Source organism: Callorhinchus milii, unplaced genomic scaffold, assembly GCF_018977255.1.
Source record: "Callorhinchus milii isolate IMCB2004 unplaced genomic scaffold, IMCB_Cmil_1.0 Scaffold15, whole genome shotgun sequence".
Classification (NCBI taxonomy): Eukaryota; Metazoa; Chordata; class Chondrichthyes; order Chimaeriformes; family Callorhinchidae; genus Callorhinchus; species Callorhinchus milii.
The window spans coordinates 2,780,832-2,794,682 of NW_024704756.1; positions in this window are offsets into that span (position 1 = coordinate 2,780,832).

A 13,851-nucleotide genomic window follows, 5' to 3' on the forward strand; every position below is an offset into this window, starting at 1 on the left:
TTAAACTGACAGGTCTGTAATTTCCTGGTTTCTCCCTCCCTCCCTTCTTAAATAAAGGGGTGACATTGGCAATTTTCCAGCCCAAGGGCACAATTCCCGAATGTAGTGATCCAATGCATCTAAAATTTTCTCTCCTATTTCCTTTAATACCCTGGGGTGGAAACTGTCAGGTCCTAAAGATTTGCCTGTTTTGAGTCTCACTATTTTTTCCATCACCATTTTTTTATTTATGATTAGTTTATTAAGTATTTCTTTTTGACCTACTTTCAGGTTCCTTTGTATGCTTGGTATTTCGTCCTCATCTTCTACTGTAAAAACTGTAGCAAAGTACTTATTTAGCAAGTCAGACATATCTTTATTTTCTATTATAATCTCTCCTGTATCTGCCTTTAATGGACCCACATTCGCCTTTACCATTCTCTTTCTCTTGATATATTTATAAAAGCTCTTACTATTGGTTTTGACGTCCCTTGCAAGTTTTTGTTCATACTCCCCTTTTGCTCCTTTTATTACTTACTTTGTCTCCCTTTGTTGCCTTTTGTATTTCTCCCAGGCCTCTGCATTCCCACTATATTTTGCATTTGAGTAAGCTTCTTCTTTTAGCTTGATGGAATCTCTAACCAATTTTGTCCTCAATGGTTGTTTAACTACATAATTGGAGACTTTGTATTTTAGGGGTATGAACTTGTTCTGCACAGTATCAAGTACTTTTTNGAATACTTCCCATTGCTCATCTGTAGGTTTACCCACTAGAAATTCAGCCCACTTTACTGTGGTCAATATAGTCCTCATCCCATTGAAGTTTGCCTTTCTTGAATTTAGAACCTTGGTTTGGGACTCCCCCTTCTCCCACTCAAACCTAATGTCAAATTCAATCATATTATGATCACTATTTGCAAGGTGTTCCCTTACTGTCAGATTATTGACTAAATCTGGCTCATTACTCATCACCAGTATGGCTTGTTCTCTTGTTGGTTCTAACACATATTGTTCCAAAAAGCTGTGCTGAATACATTCGAGAAATTTGTTACCTTTACTACCTGAGGTGTCCTGCTTCTCCCAGTCTATGTGAAAATTAAAATCTCCCATTATAACCACATTGCTCTCGCTACATGCTTCCCTGATCTCTGTATTTATATATTTCCCCACTAAATAATAATATAATCCTTGCATTTGATATAGGCTTTTCACATCTTCTCGACATCTCAAAGCGCTTCATAGAATAGACTGTAAAGTGAATTGACCGCATGTTTGTGGGCGAAATGTCACAACTCTCTGGAGGTCTGTAGACTACTCACAATAGAGTCTTACTTCCTTTGCTGTTTCTTATTTCTACCAAGTGTTTCCACTACCCAGTTGCCCTTACTGAAATCTCTCCTTTCCACTGCTGTAATATTTTATTAATATAACTACTCCTCCTTTCCCAATGTCTCTATCTTTTCTAAAGATCTTAGAGCCTGGAATATTTAGCTCCCAGTCCTGTCCAGCTTGCAACGAGGTCTCTGTAATGGCTACTACATGATACCCTTTGAGCTGAATTTCCATAAGTCATTAAACCTGGTTCCCGTTCAGGTGGATGTTAAAGATCCCATTTCACTATTTGAAAAGAGAAGGGAGTTTCTTTTGGCATCCTGGCCAACAATCCCCAATAAAAATAATTGGTCATTGACTCCATGGCTTTTTTGTGGGATGCTGCTGCGCACAACTTGGCTGTTGCTTTTTTTCCACAAAATACAGTCACTGCACTTTACAGTATATCCTGTGAGGGGCTTTAGGACGTCCTCCTAATGTGAAAGATGTGATATCAAATGCGAGTACTATATTATTCATTTTTTTATTATTATTATTGACTGTGAGCTGGAATCCACCAAGTGGGGCTTGAACACCCAACATTCTGACCCAGAAATGAGAGTGTGACCATTTGGAAGAGAGTCCTGTGAGGACGATGGTGGCTGAAGTCTCAACCAGTGATGGTTGAGAGAAGGGAGTAGAGGGAGATTAAACCCTCTTTAGAAAAATGGAGAGCACGGGATGGATTGTTGGGGTGAGAAGATTGGATAACAACATTTATAGAGCCCCCTTCACGCCTGACACCATCTCGGAGCACTTAACAGTGGCGGAGCCCAAAGCAGACATCTCCAGGGTTCTATGGTTTTGTGAGAGGCAGAGGAAGAAAGAAATGGGAAATGGGACATTACCTTTTTGAATAAGTTTCAAGGGAACTACAGAGATGGTGAAAGGTCCATTTCAAAAAGTGCTGAAAACAGTCACTGGAGCGGATCAGGAGCTGGAGAAACAGAGAAGAGGGAGAAGTCTCCTCAGGAATCAGTATGGGGGAATTGTATTAATCTCTGCAGGAGTTAGTGTCTGTGGTTTAGACTCAATATTTGCAAATCCTTTTACAAATCCCACAAATTATACTCCAACGTTTGCGTCAAACAATCCCAGGTCACTTATAGCAGAGGGAGCTCCCTCCACACTAACCCCATGTAGGGTTATGTTCCCTCCACAATTCTCTTCCCTTTCAAATAATGCCATGGGATTATTAACGCCCACTTAAACAACTCAGTTTAACATCTCAACAGAAGTACAGCACCCCCAACCTTGCCTTGTCAGCCTAGACTATGTGATTTCCCAACATGCGGCTTGAACTCTCAAACTTCTGACTCAAACAAGAGAGTGCTACCGATTAAACTTTCCCATGTTTCCGTCCTTACTCTTACTTCTTCTATCACAGTAAAATAGTCCCATGTTCCATCCCACTGTATCCACCTGACTACCTTCTATTATTCCCACCATTCCATTACATGTGCCTGTGTCCCCAATGGTAATTTGGTTAGAGGAATGTGGGAGGTCTCGCATTCATTTCCAGTCAATGTTTCAATGGGTTGCTGTATGAAGATGAAATTGTTAGATCTCACAGTCATCTGACTGATATACAATAATTCCCCTACACACACACACACACACACAATTATAGGTGACATAAAATGACAGGACTGGCCCTCAATTCTTGATTGCTTGGGGTCCGTAATCTCACCAGTAGCCGGAAAGGCTCGAGATTAATGCGGGAAAGCACATTTCTGATCCTGTGCAGTCAGGATATGAGTACTTTACTCCTCCCCCTGTCTCTCGCTAAAGATCTGAAATGATTCAGCAAAGAGAGAAGAGAGAGCTGTATGCAAATGCGAGAGAATCAGACCAGCTTCTGACATTCTAAACCCTTTGATCTTTCCCACCAGTGAGGTCACTGTTTCTAAACACAAGAAGCCTAGCACGCAGTCTGAGTGCAAGAAAGTCCCCTATGCGTGACTCACTGCTCCTGGACACTATGAGATTCCACTTACACATACACCCCACACTCAACCACAGACACCTATGTGACTGCTGGGTTAGCAGAGAGAGAGAGATAATGCGGCCTCTGCCCAGGTACACAGAAGGCCACCTGGCTTTGTGAGACCACTTTACAGTACTCACTCTCCAGACCATTTATAATACACATAGTAATAATAATAATAATAATCCTTGCATTTGATATAGAGCCTTATCAAATCTTCCAGACGTCTCAAAATGTTTCACAGAATATACTGTAAATATACTGTATCTTGTGGGTGAAACGATGCAGCCAATTGCGCACAGCAGTGTCCCACAAACAGTTGTTGATTGAGTGACCAAATTCTTCTTTTTTTTTTAAGGGATTATTACCCCCGGATTTCTTACGCAAGGAGAATGTCCCAGCTATGGCTCATGGCAGAGCTGTCACCTCATCTCCCTCCTTCACCCCCTGGCACCTCCTTACTTTGCTGACGTGCTTTCTCCCCGCTCCACTACGCATTGCCTCCACTCTGCTGGCTCTGGCCTCCTGCTTGTCCATCCTCTTCCTCCGCTCCACCACTGACAGCCTCACTTTCAGCCACTATGACCTGAAAACATCTCAAAGTTCTTCACAGTTTGAGTGTAGAGCAGCAGTATTGACTTCAGGATCCTCACTTTCACATAAAAATCCCTTCACATCATAGCAACTCCTAGCCTCTCTGATCTGCACTTATCCCACTCCTCTGCTCACCCACTTTGCTCATCTAAGTGTTCCAGCATTAAGGGCGCTATATAAATTCAAGTTGTTGTTGTAACACAGACCTGCTGGTCACCCCTCGAATTCTGCGATAAGCACTCCAAGACAATTAGTTTACGTGAAAGGCACTGCAAAATGCAAGTTGGTTTTGAGTAAAACTGCCCTCCTGCCTGTTAAAGATCCCACAACACTATTCGAAGAAGAGAAGAGAGTTTCTCCCAGTGTCCTGGCCAACAACTCCTCAGATAACATTGGTCATTCACTTCATGGCTGTTTGTAGGACTTTGCTGCGTGCAAATTGGTTGTCACATTTGCCTACAAATAGTCAATTACTACACAATCAAATCCTATTAGTGAGCTGTGATTTCTTGACAACATAATAAAATGCTATGCTATATTTTTATATTATTATACCTCAACAAAGTACAAATTCAGGAGAGAAGGTTTTGCTGAATCAGTGGTGTATTTCCATTTCTCAAGTTAACATCCTTGTGATCTCTCCTAGTGCGATCGATATTGATGCCCTTTTAAGGGAACTTCATGATATGAGCTCACACTTGCTGAGAGCGGATTAAGCTGCCAAATCCTATTATTTAGCCAGAAGAGGTATCTTTCATCCCTCTCGGTCTGGCCTGGATTCAAAGCCACGTTACAGAGGTCAATCCCCTGGGTATAACAGATCACTCCAAACTCGTCTTCTAGTTATTTGCAAGTCATCACCAAGAAGAGATTCTGTTGCTAAAGGTACAGTGAAATCCCCTTGCTCAGCCCTCAATGGGGTGTGCACACTACCAGATAAGTGGTCTCCATGAAAAGTCTGACTGAGATTAATTGTTGCAAGTAACTATTAGCCGCTTGTTCTAGACACGAGATGTAGAATCTGTTCCCTCAAGGTCAGGGTTTGTTGCTGTCTAATATCCTAATTAATCTTTTCCACATCAGTCTGGGCAAAAAGACATCACAGAGATGAATCTAACACTTGAGTCAAAAGAGTCTCGATGTTTTCTACCATCAAAGGCGACATAGGGACCACAAACAGTCAAACAAAGAACCTGAGCTGTATCTAATGTCAGGTAGAGAGAAGAAAGTACATGCTAATGGCGACTCAGGTGAAGAAGGATTAAGTCCCCATTTCAGGTCCAGCGCCCAACCCTCAAGCCCCATCGGAGGGAGGGGAGGAACAATGCCCCAGGCCAGGGGGTCTGCTTCCTATTCTCCTAGAAACGGTTCCATCCGACAAAACAAGTGACGTAAGATACTGAGTGATGTTAGGAGGAAGGCAGAGGACAAAGGTGGCTACAGTTACCATGTCACACAGGTGATTAATTTGTTCTTTTTTTGGTGAGCCAGGTATCTGACACACGTTGAAACCCATCACCGTGCTTCAACAAAGCCAAAACCAGACTGAGAATTCCATTCATATCACCTACAGGGTGTTCACAAAGTCCTGTTACCCCATGTTTTTTTCTACATTTCACTGACCAACAACTGTGAAACATGTGGAAGAATGATGATAATTCTATTGAGAAGTTATTTCACTGGATTCAGCACAAGTGTTTAACTGTATTTAGACATCCACAGGATCAGTGTGTGAGTGAGTGAGTGAGCGAGCGAGTGAGCGAGCGAGCGCCATCGTTTTCATGGCAGATAATGATCTATCGGCATGTTCCGTGCCACATCTTGCGTAACCTGATGGAGTGAGGAGGGAGTTACTGGGATCAGACATTGTTACACTCGACTCACCTGCACCTGCAAAATTCATTGTTAGAAAAAAAAACATGGGGGAAGTTAACAGGACTTTGTGAACACTGTACACATAGGAATTACCATATTTGGGATTGAATGTGCACTTTCTCCCTGGAGGGACGCATTCTGCTTACATAATTCCAGAGAGTATTAGGTGTAGGTTGGCTAAGAGCCAAGGCTTGGGGTCCCCAGTGTATAGGGAACTAGGGAAGGGCAGAATCATCTCCCACTGGTACTCAATGAGCTTCTGCCCCAGGGTGGGAGGATCCAACCTCTCCTACTGCCACTATTCTGGGACGTTACCCCGTGTGAAGGGCACTATATAAATGCAAGTTTTGTTGTTGTTGTTGTTTACAACCTGGATTTTAGATGCAAGAATACATTGAGCAAAGCCTGAAGCTCTGCAGACGGTGACAGGAAACTTTTTCGAACTACGAGCATTGCCAGAAAAGGCTGTTGTTGCCGTATTGATTGGTTAGATACTTGGGAAATAAGGCATTAACTTATGCCAGCCTGGATGTCAGCCTGGCGTCTGGTAACACTCACTTCAGAGATGGTGAGTTCAAGCCTCAAGTCAGGATATGGAAGTCATATAGTCTTAAGATGAAACTCCAATGCAATGTGCTGCAATGTTGATGTACTATCCTTTGGATGAGACATTAATCTGAGGCATTGTCTACCTGTTCAGATCGATGGTAAAGATCCTATGGCATTATTCAAAAAGAGCAGGGAGTTTCTTTCTCCCAATGCTCTGGCCAACAATCTCCCAAAGAAAATCGGCTATTCACTTCATGGCTGTTTGTGGGACATTGCTTTGTGCAAATTGGCTGCCGCATTCACTCACGAATTGCACAGTCATTACATTTCACAGTACATCCCGTGAAGCACTTTGAGATATTCTACTGATGAAAGGCGCTATGTGAAATGTAAGGATTATTATTATCGTTATAAGAAGATAAGGCAGGGAAATGTGATTAAAAGATCTAATAAAATGGCAGAAAAGGCTCAATGGATTTAATGGACTCTTCCTGCTATTATTATTATCCTCCCCTTTGTCCTTTTGGAGTGCTGTGCAGTACTCCAAAATGCTATCCTGGTTGAAGGGTGCTATATAAATGCAAGTCACTAACAATAGGCGCAGTCAAATGGTAAGTCAAATAGCAGGAAGTGTCCATTAAATCGATTGAGCCTTTTCTGCCATTTTATTAGATCTTTTAATCACATTTCCCTGCCTTATCTTCTTATAACAATAATAATAATTTAAGGAGTCCTGTAGCTCAGTGGTTAGAGCACTCGCTTTGCAAGCGAGAGACCTGAGTTCTATTCCAGGCAGAGGGCGAAACCTTGGGCAAGTTTCCTTACTCCACACAGAGCCTAATAATAATCCCTCCAAAACCAAAAACAATAATAAATTGGTCATTTTCAATCTACGACTGTTTGTGGGGCATTGCTGTGCGCAATTGGCTGCCGCGTTCGCCCACAAATATACAGTCAATTCACTTTACAGTGTGTTCTGTGAAGCGCTTTGGGACGTCCTCCCGACGTGAAAAGCGCTATATCAAATGCAAGGATTATTAATATTATTATTCAAAAAGTTGTTAATAATAATAATAATCCTTGCATTTGTTATAGCGCCTTATCACGCAGTTGAGACGTCTCAAACGCTTCAAAGAATATATTGCGAAGTGGTTTGACTGTGCATTTTGAGTGTGAAACTCATCTGCCACTTGCCCACAGCAGTGACCAACAAACAGTCGTGGAGTGAGTGACCACATTTCATTTTAAGGGATTATTGTCCCTAGAAAGTGATCCACCAACCAGGTTTCAACTTACTGCTAGGGAAAGAGGCGTGTGGAGTAATAAAATGTATCAGGTTTCACCCCACCCGGGAATTGAACCCCGGTCTTCTCGCTTGCGAGATGAGCGCACTAACCACGACATTACGGGACTCCACATTTGTTGTACAGGGGAATTTTTAGCAGAAGGAAATGGTCATTACAGCTTGCTTTCTTTTGATTTTTCAATCCACAGCTCAACATTTTATTCTCTGCAGTTACCGTGCCTCTCTTCATAACCCTCTACCCCCACAGACGTGTACCGTAATATCAGCCATGTTCTGTGACATCAGATAAAGAGTCACCATTAAATGCCAGTAGGTTTGTAACCATGGAACAGAACGTTCTTAAAGCTTTTATTTTTATACAGAAAACGAACATTTATGAACAGGATCTTTCGCATAAAAAAGCCCGCAGGAGTTTCCTTGAAAGATAAGCAGATTGTTATGCAAATCAGCAGAACGTAATTTCAGCTGTTGAGCTCAAATCTGGACCGGAGTCTGATGTTCTCATCTGTCAGATAACATACAGGGGCCCGTGTGGGAATTTCTGACTTAACTCTCTGCCCTTTGACTCCTGGTGTCTGTCTCACAGCTGACACTGCTATGACTCAGGTCGGGAAGTGTTCTGTCACACACTGGGTTGTGAGGATGTGGAATGCTTAGCCCCAGAAAGCTGTTAGAGGCAGAATCAATATGTTTAAAGATGTCTGTCAGTTGCGCACAGCAATTAACAGCCATGAGGCAAATTACTGATTTTTTTTCCCAGGGCATAGTTGGCCAATGGAATCTTCAACAACAACTTGCATTCATGTAACATCTCTCATGCAGGGTAGCATCCCAGAGAGCTTAACAACCACCTGAACAGGCAGATGGGAACTTGGTTCAATGTCTCATCCAACTCCAACAATGCAACGCTCCCCTAGCCTAGACATGGAGTCTCAGAGTCACAAAATCCTGACGTGTAGCTTGAACCCGCAGCCTTCTGACTCAGAGGCGAGACTGCTACTTGACACTATTCACCTGATAGAGATCAGAAGGGGCAGCCAAGGCTAAATGTGGTCCTGCCTCAATGGAGATCACAAGCTCAGCATACACACCCTGGTCTATACCTGGGGATGTGCTGGTCTGTTTGGTTCCGCCAATAAACTGGCTGAGTAAACTATCAGAGGGTTCCCACATAGTTACGTCACACTATTCACGTGCAGGGTGCACTGCCATTAGGTAAGAATGTGTGGCGTAGAACTGTATAGATAGAACTCTGTTCCACCTCACTCAGTTCCCTCCTTACTCTGCTGGGCTCTCTGCTCCAGTGAGGGGCTTGCAATTCTCCCCTGGTTAGCTAAATTCCTACCACCTGGCCTGTGACTAACTGCCACTTTGACTTGTTTACCTGTTTTGCTTGAAAAGTTCTCTCTTGCTCAAGAAAGAATTCCCATTCCTTTGCTAAAAAAAAGAGAGTTCTTTCTTAGTTTCTAGTTCTCTCTCGCTCAAGAGTTCCCCCTCTCACCAAATTCCTCTCATCATAATAACCCTTACATTCAATAAAGCGTTTTATCACTTCATTGAAATGTCTCAAAGCACTTCAAGGGATATACTGTAAAGTGCAGTGACTGTGCATTGTGCTAAGTGTGCTGTGCATCACCCTTAGATACAGTGTGATCTGACTGGATTGCATGCTGTCCTTTAATTTGTGTACCTGTGTGGAGAACATGGAGTAAGGCCCTCCACTTAAGGTGCACACAATGTGAACTGCATGCAGAGTAGACTGCGTACATAGACTGTGTGCAGGACATATCTCAATGTTATGTCCACATAACACGCATGGAGAGCCTGTTGCTCCTTGCTCTATACATGTGCAGCCTAAATTGGCCGAGATTTCATCACCATTAACTTGCTACAATATTCTGTCAGCTCCCTACCATTCACCCCTCCTGATCCCAACCCCCCCAGCTTGGGTCAAAATCCCCGATTGTTCAGCGCCTTGAGACATCTTCCCGACGAGAAAGGTGCTGTACAGATGTCATTTGTTGTTGTTATTTGTTGTTGTTAGTGACAGAGTGAAATTAAACACAACAAAGAGTCATACACTTTTGGAAACATTTCTGAGCTGTGAATTCCTGTGGTTGTACGTGACCCCTCTGACCTCTCTCCAACTCTCTTACCCACAAAACAGGCCAGGAGCTGCTTTTTGAATAGTTTCAGTTTTAACCAATAACAACAACAGCAACGACTTGAGTTTATACAGCGCTCTTCACGCCGGACGGCATCTTGGAGCGCTTAACAGTGGCGGAGCCCGAAGCCGAGCCAGGGGGAGGGGAAGGTGACCGTAGGCACGGTCCAAGAGGAAGGTCTTCAAGCGCGACCTGAAAATGGGGAGAGAGGCGGCAAGGTGAAGAGATTGAGGGAGAGAGTTTCACAGCTTTGGGAAGTAGTGGTTGAAAGCACGGCCGCTGATGGTGGGGCGAAAGGTCTGGGGGACAAGGAGGATGCCGGAGCCAGTCGAGTGGAGGCAGGTGGTGGGTAGTAGTGTAGGGAGAGAGCAAGTTGGAGGGATGGGTGAGGTGGAGGGGGTCAGCGCGTGAAGGGATTTAAATGCAGCAGTGAAGATCTTGATCTCAATAAGCACATTTCTGAAAACTAATATCTTCGGTAAAGTTTCTCTGCTTCTTATTTCGAACACAGTGACAGAAATCTATCTGGCGGCTTTCCTTGAATCAAAAGTACTGTTTTCCCTTAAAGCCTCCAGGCTGGGGAAATTTTCTCTGTTCTAATTTCACTAATGGTATAAATATATATAAAAAAATTCCAGCTCATTCAACAAAAAAAAACTTCCCCCGGGCGTAGAGGGTTGCAGGCTGGATTTGTGTCGTAGCATCTCTGGCAGATTTCACTCAAGTCAGGGGAAAGTGTTGGGAAATGCTCCAGATGAGGTGATTTTCTATTCCAATCCAGAGCCACACACACAAACAGACGGTTTATCATGATTTGTGCTGTGGGTACGTGGTGCCCCAGAGTGACTGGGGCAGCCCCAACTCTGACTAACAGCTACTGAGCAGTCTCTGAACAGCACAGGGACTAAACCAGGGGATTTCAACCATCTCACTCACACTCATATATTAATAGGCTGGCTCAGAGCTAGTGAGAGACATTATAGTGGAACACTGCACAGCGGCAGAAGGTTATTGAGACAGTACAGTAGGACACAGTGCGTTTCAGGTTATTGAGCGAGACTGTACAGTGGGATACTGTATGTCAGTTTATTGAGAGAGGTGTGCAACAGAACACAGTGTGACTCAGGCTATTGAGAGAGAAGTACAATAGGACATAGTGCATCTCAAGGCTGCGCAGACTCACCAATGTACAATGGTTGTGACCTTCTGCTCTGGGATCTAGGATCATTCTACAGTTCCAGCTGTTCTCTGCCTGTCCCCACTCCAGTGGCTGAACCAGCTGTGTATTGGATCCTCTGGTTGTCGATGGTCATCTACAGACCAAAGCACGAAGCACTGAACAGGTACGTTCCAGCTGCAGGTTAATGCTGCTCTTTCTGAATGCAAAGAGGTTCTCAATAACCAGTTTTTATGTTTTAGCCTGAAACGTGACTGGAGATATCACTTATTAGATTGATAAAGAGATTACATCTGCAATGTGAAGTCACAGGATTGATTACATTACTTCGAGTGAACTAATGTCTGGTCAGCACTTAGGGCTGACTATGTGATTTACAGTCCTCCTGCCTAACCTGCTGTCCAGCCTGCGCAGCACATTATTTAGTCTGTACATTTGCCTTTTCTGTGCTCTTGTGTGTACATGTGGGGGGTTTAACATGATCTTGAACTAGGTGTTCACAGAGGTTACAACAGGAAATCACTGACAGCAGGTCAGGAAACAGATGGAGCTGTTTTTCGTCACAGACCTCTTGTTTCTGCTGCTCACACGGCTTCACTGACCACAAACAGCACCTCGGCACCTGCTGGAAGTAAACACAAAGCAAAGGGCTGGCACCGCGCCAAGTGTGTCAGATTTGGGGGTGGCTGAGAGCAGCACAGTGCCAATTCCCTCCACTGGTTACAACTGATCTACAACAGTGAGATCACCCTCCTACCCTTACTCTCCCCACCCCTCCTGATCCCAACCCACCAGCTCGGGCGCGGATCCCTGACTGTTCAGCGCCTTGGGACGTCCTCCTGACGTGAAAGGCACTATACAAATGTAATTTGTTGATGTTATAAGAATAATTCTTGCATTTGGTTTAGCACCTTATCACATATAAAAACAAATTGACAGAGCTGCTTCAGTTAGTGCCTGCGCTTGTAGACAAATGCAGCAGTCTATTTGCGTACAGCAATGTCCCACTTACAGCCATGAAGTGAATGATCATTTCTATTTAAAGGAGGGATTGTTGGCCAGGACACCGGGGACAGAGAAACTCCCTTCAAACTCTTTTCAAATAATACAGTGAGATCTTTAACATTCATCTGAACAGGCAGATTTATATTTTGATCAGTTGAGTGTCTGATACAAGCAGGAACTCATCACCATGCTTAAAAGTTTCCAAATCAGACTGAACTGACAGAAACTTATCCATCAGATAATGGTGACTGATGGATGAAACCTCTGACAATACAGTGCTCCCCCAGCACTGTACAGCAGTGTCAGCCTCGGCTAGTGAGCTCAAGGACTTGATGTGGGGCTTGAACCCACAACCTACTGACTCGGGTGTGCGAGTGCTCCCGACAGATATTGAAATGCAGGTTAATTGGCCACTTATTACTTGGCCGTTGTGAGACCTAGCTGTGAGCAGAATAGCTGTTGCATTTGGCAATGACAAAAATAGAGACTACATGTGTGTGAACAATAAAGTGCTTTAAGATGTTCCAACACATTTTAGGTACCATAAAAATGCAAGTGCTTCTTTTAATTTGTGATAATAATCCTTGCATTTGATATAGTGCCTTAATCACGTCGTTTAGACGTTTCAAAGTGCTTCACAGAATGTATTGCGAAGTGAATTGACTGTATATTTTGTGGGCAAAACACTGCAGCCAATTGCACACAGCAGCGTCCCACAAACAGTCGTGGATTTACAAAAGTTGTGCATAAAAATCAAAGTTTCTAGGGAATGTTTTCTCATGTTCATTGGCACAACTGAAGGCATCCAGGGGAGCAGTGGTTCAGGGTATATCGGGAGAAGGAAACAATTTCAAAACAGAGGCTCTCAGGGAGCTTCTCATAGTGAGCTAGCTGTCCAACAAATCTCCAGATAAACTGGCCATTCAGTTCCTGGCTGCTTGTGGCACCTCATCGTATGCCAAATGCACATTCTATGTTTAATAGTAATTACTATGAAGTGCTTTGAAACATTTGAAACACAGTAACAAATACAAAAATTATTATCAGCACTTAGAGATAAAAAAGTAACTTAAACCATGGCTTCAGTTGGCTGTTGATTGCAGTTGCTAGCTGACATTCTGCTCTGTTCACTTTTGTTTCCTGTTTTGGTCCAAAACTTGATGTAATTTCTGTTTATTACAGGATACGACAAAGACTTTGCTCTCTTGCTCATTCCGCAAATCGCTGACTGGACACTGGAGGAAGGGTGTTGATCGGGTGCTCAGTAGCTAGTGTAGGATCTGTTTTGTCATTTCTACAGCTACATCTGGTTACTGGGTCTCTGATCACATCCCTAAGCGACTAAAGCTACTCACTGGGAATAAAACCAGCAATTGCAATACACTCCTTTCATCCTTAACAGACAAAACATAAGAGCATAAGAATTGATGTAAATAGATGAAAGACCATTCGGTTTCCCTCTCACCATCCTGGCAATTGCATGCACATGTCATTGTCCCAAACTCTGTACGGCATCCCTAAGTATTATTTCCTAAAAGAAATTTATCTAATTCGTTTTGAAGGAATCAACACTTTCTGCTTCCACCGTCTCCCTACGGAGCCTGTTCCGTACCGAAAGGTGTTTCCGCAGATTAGTTTTGAATTTACCCCCCTTCAATCGCAGGGTGTATCCTCTGGCTTTACTGTTCTGGACAAGATAAAACAACTTATCACTGTCTACATTATCCAGTGTGAACATGCCCAGTTTACTTAATCGCTCCTCATAGTCCAGTCCCTCTTTCCCTTCAACCATTCTGGTTGCCCTCCTCCGTATGCTCAAAACGTGACATTGAGAATAGTGGTG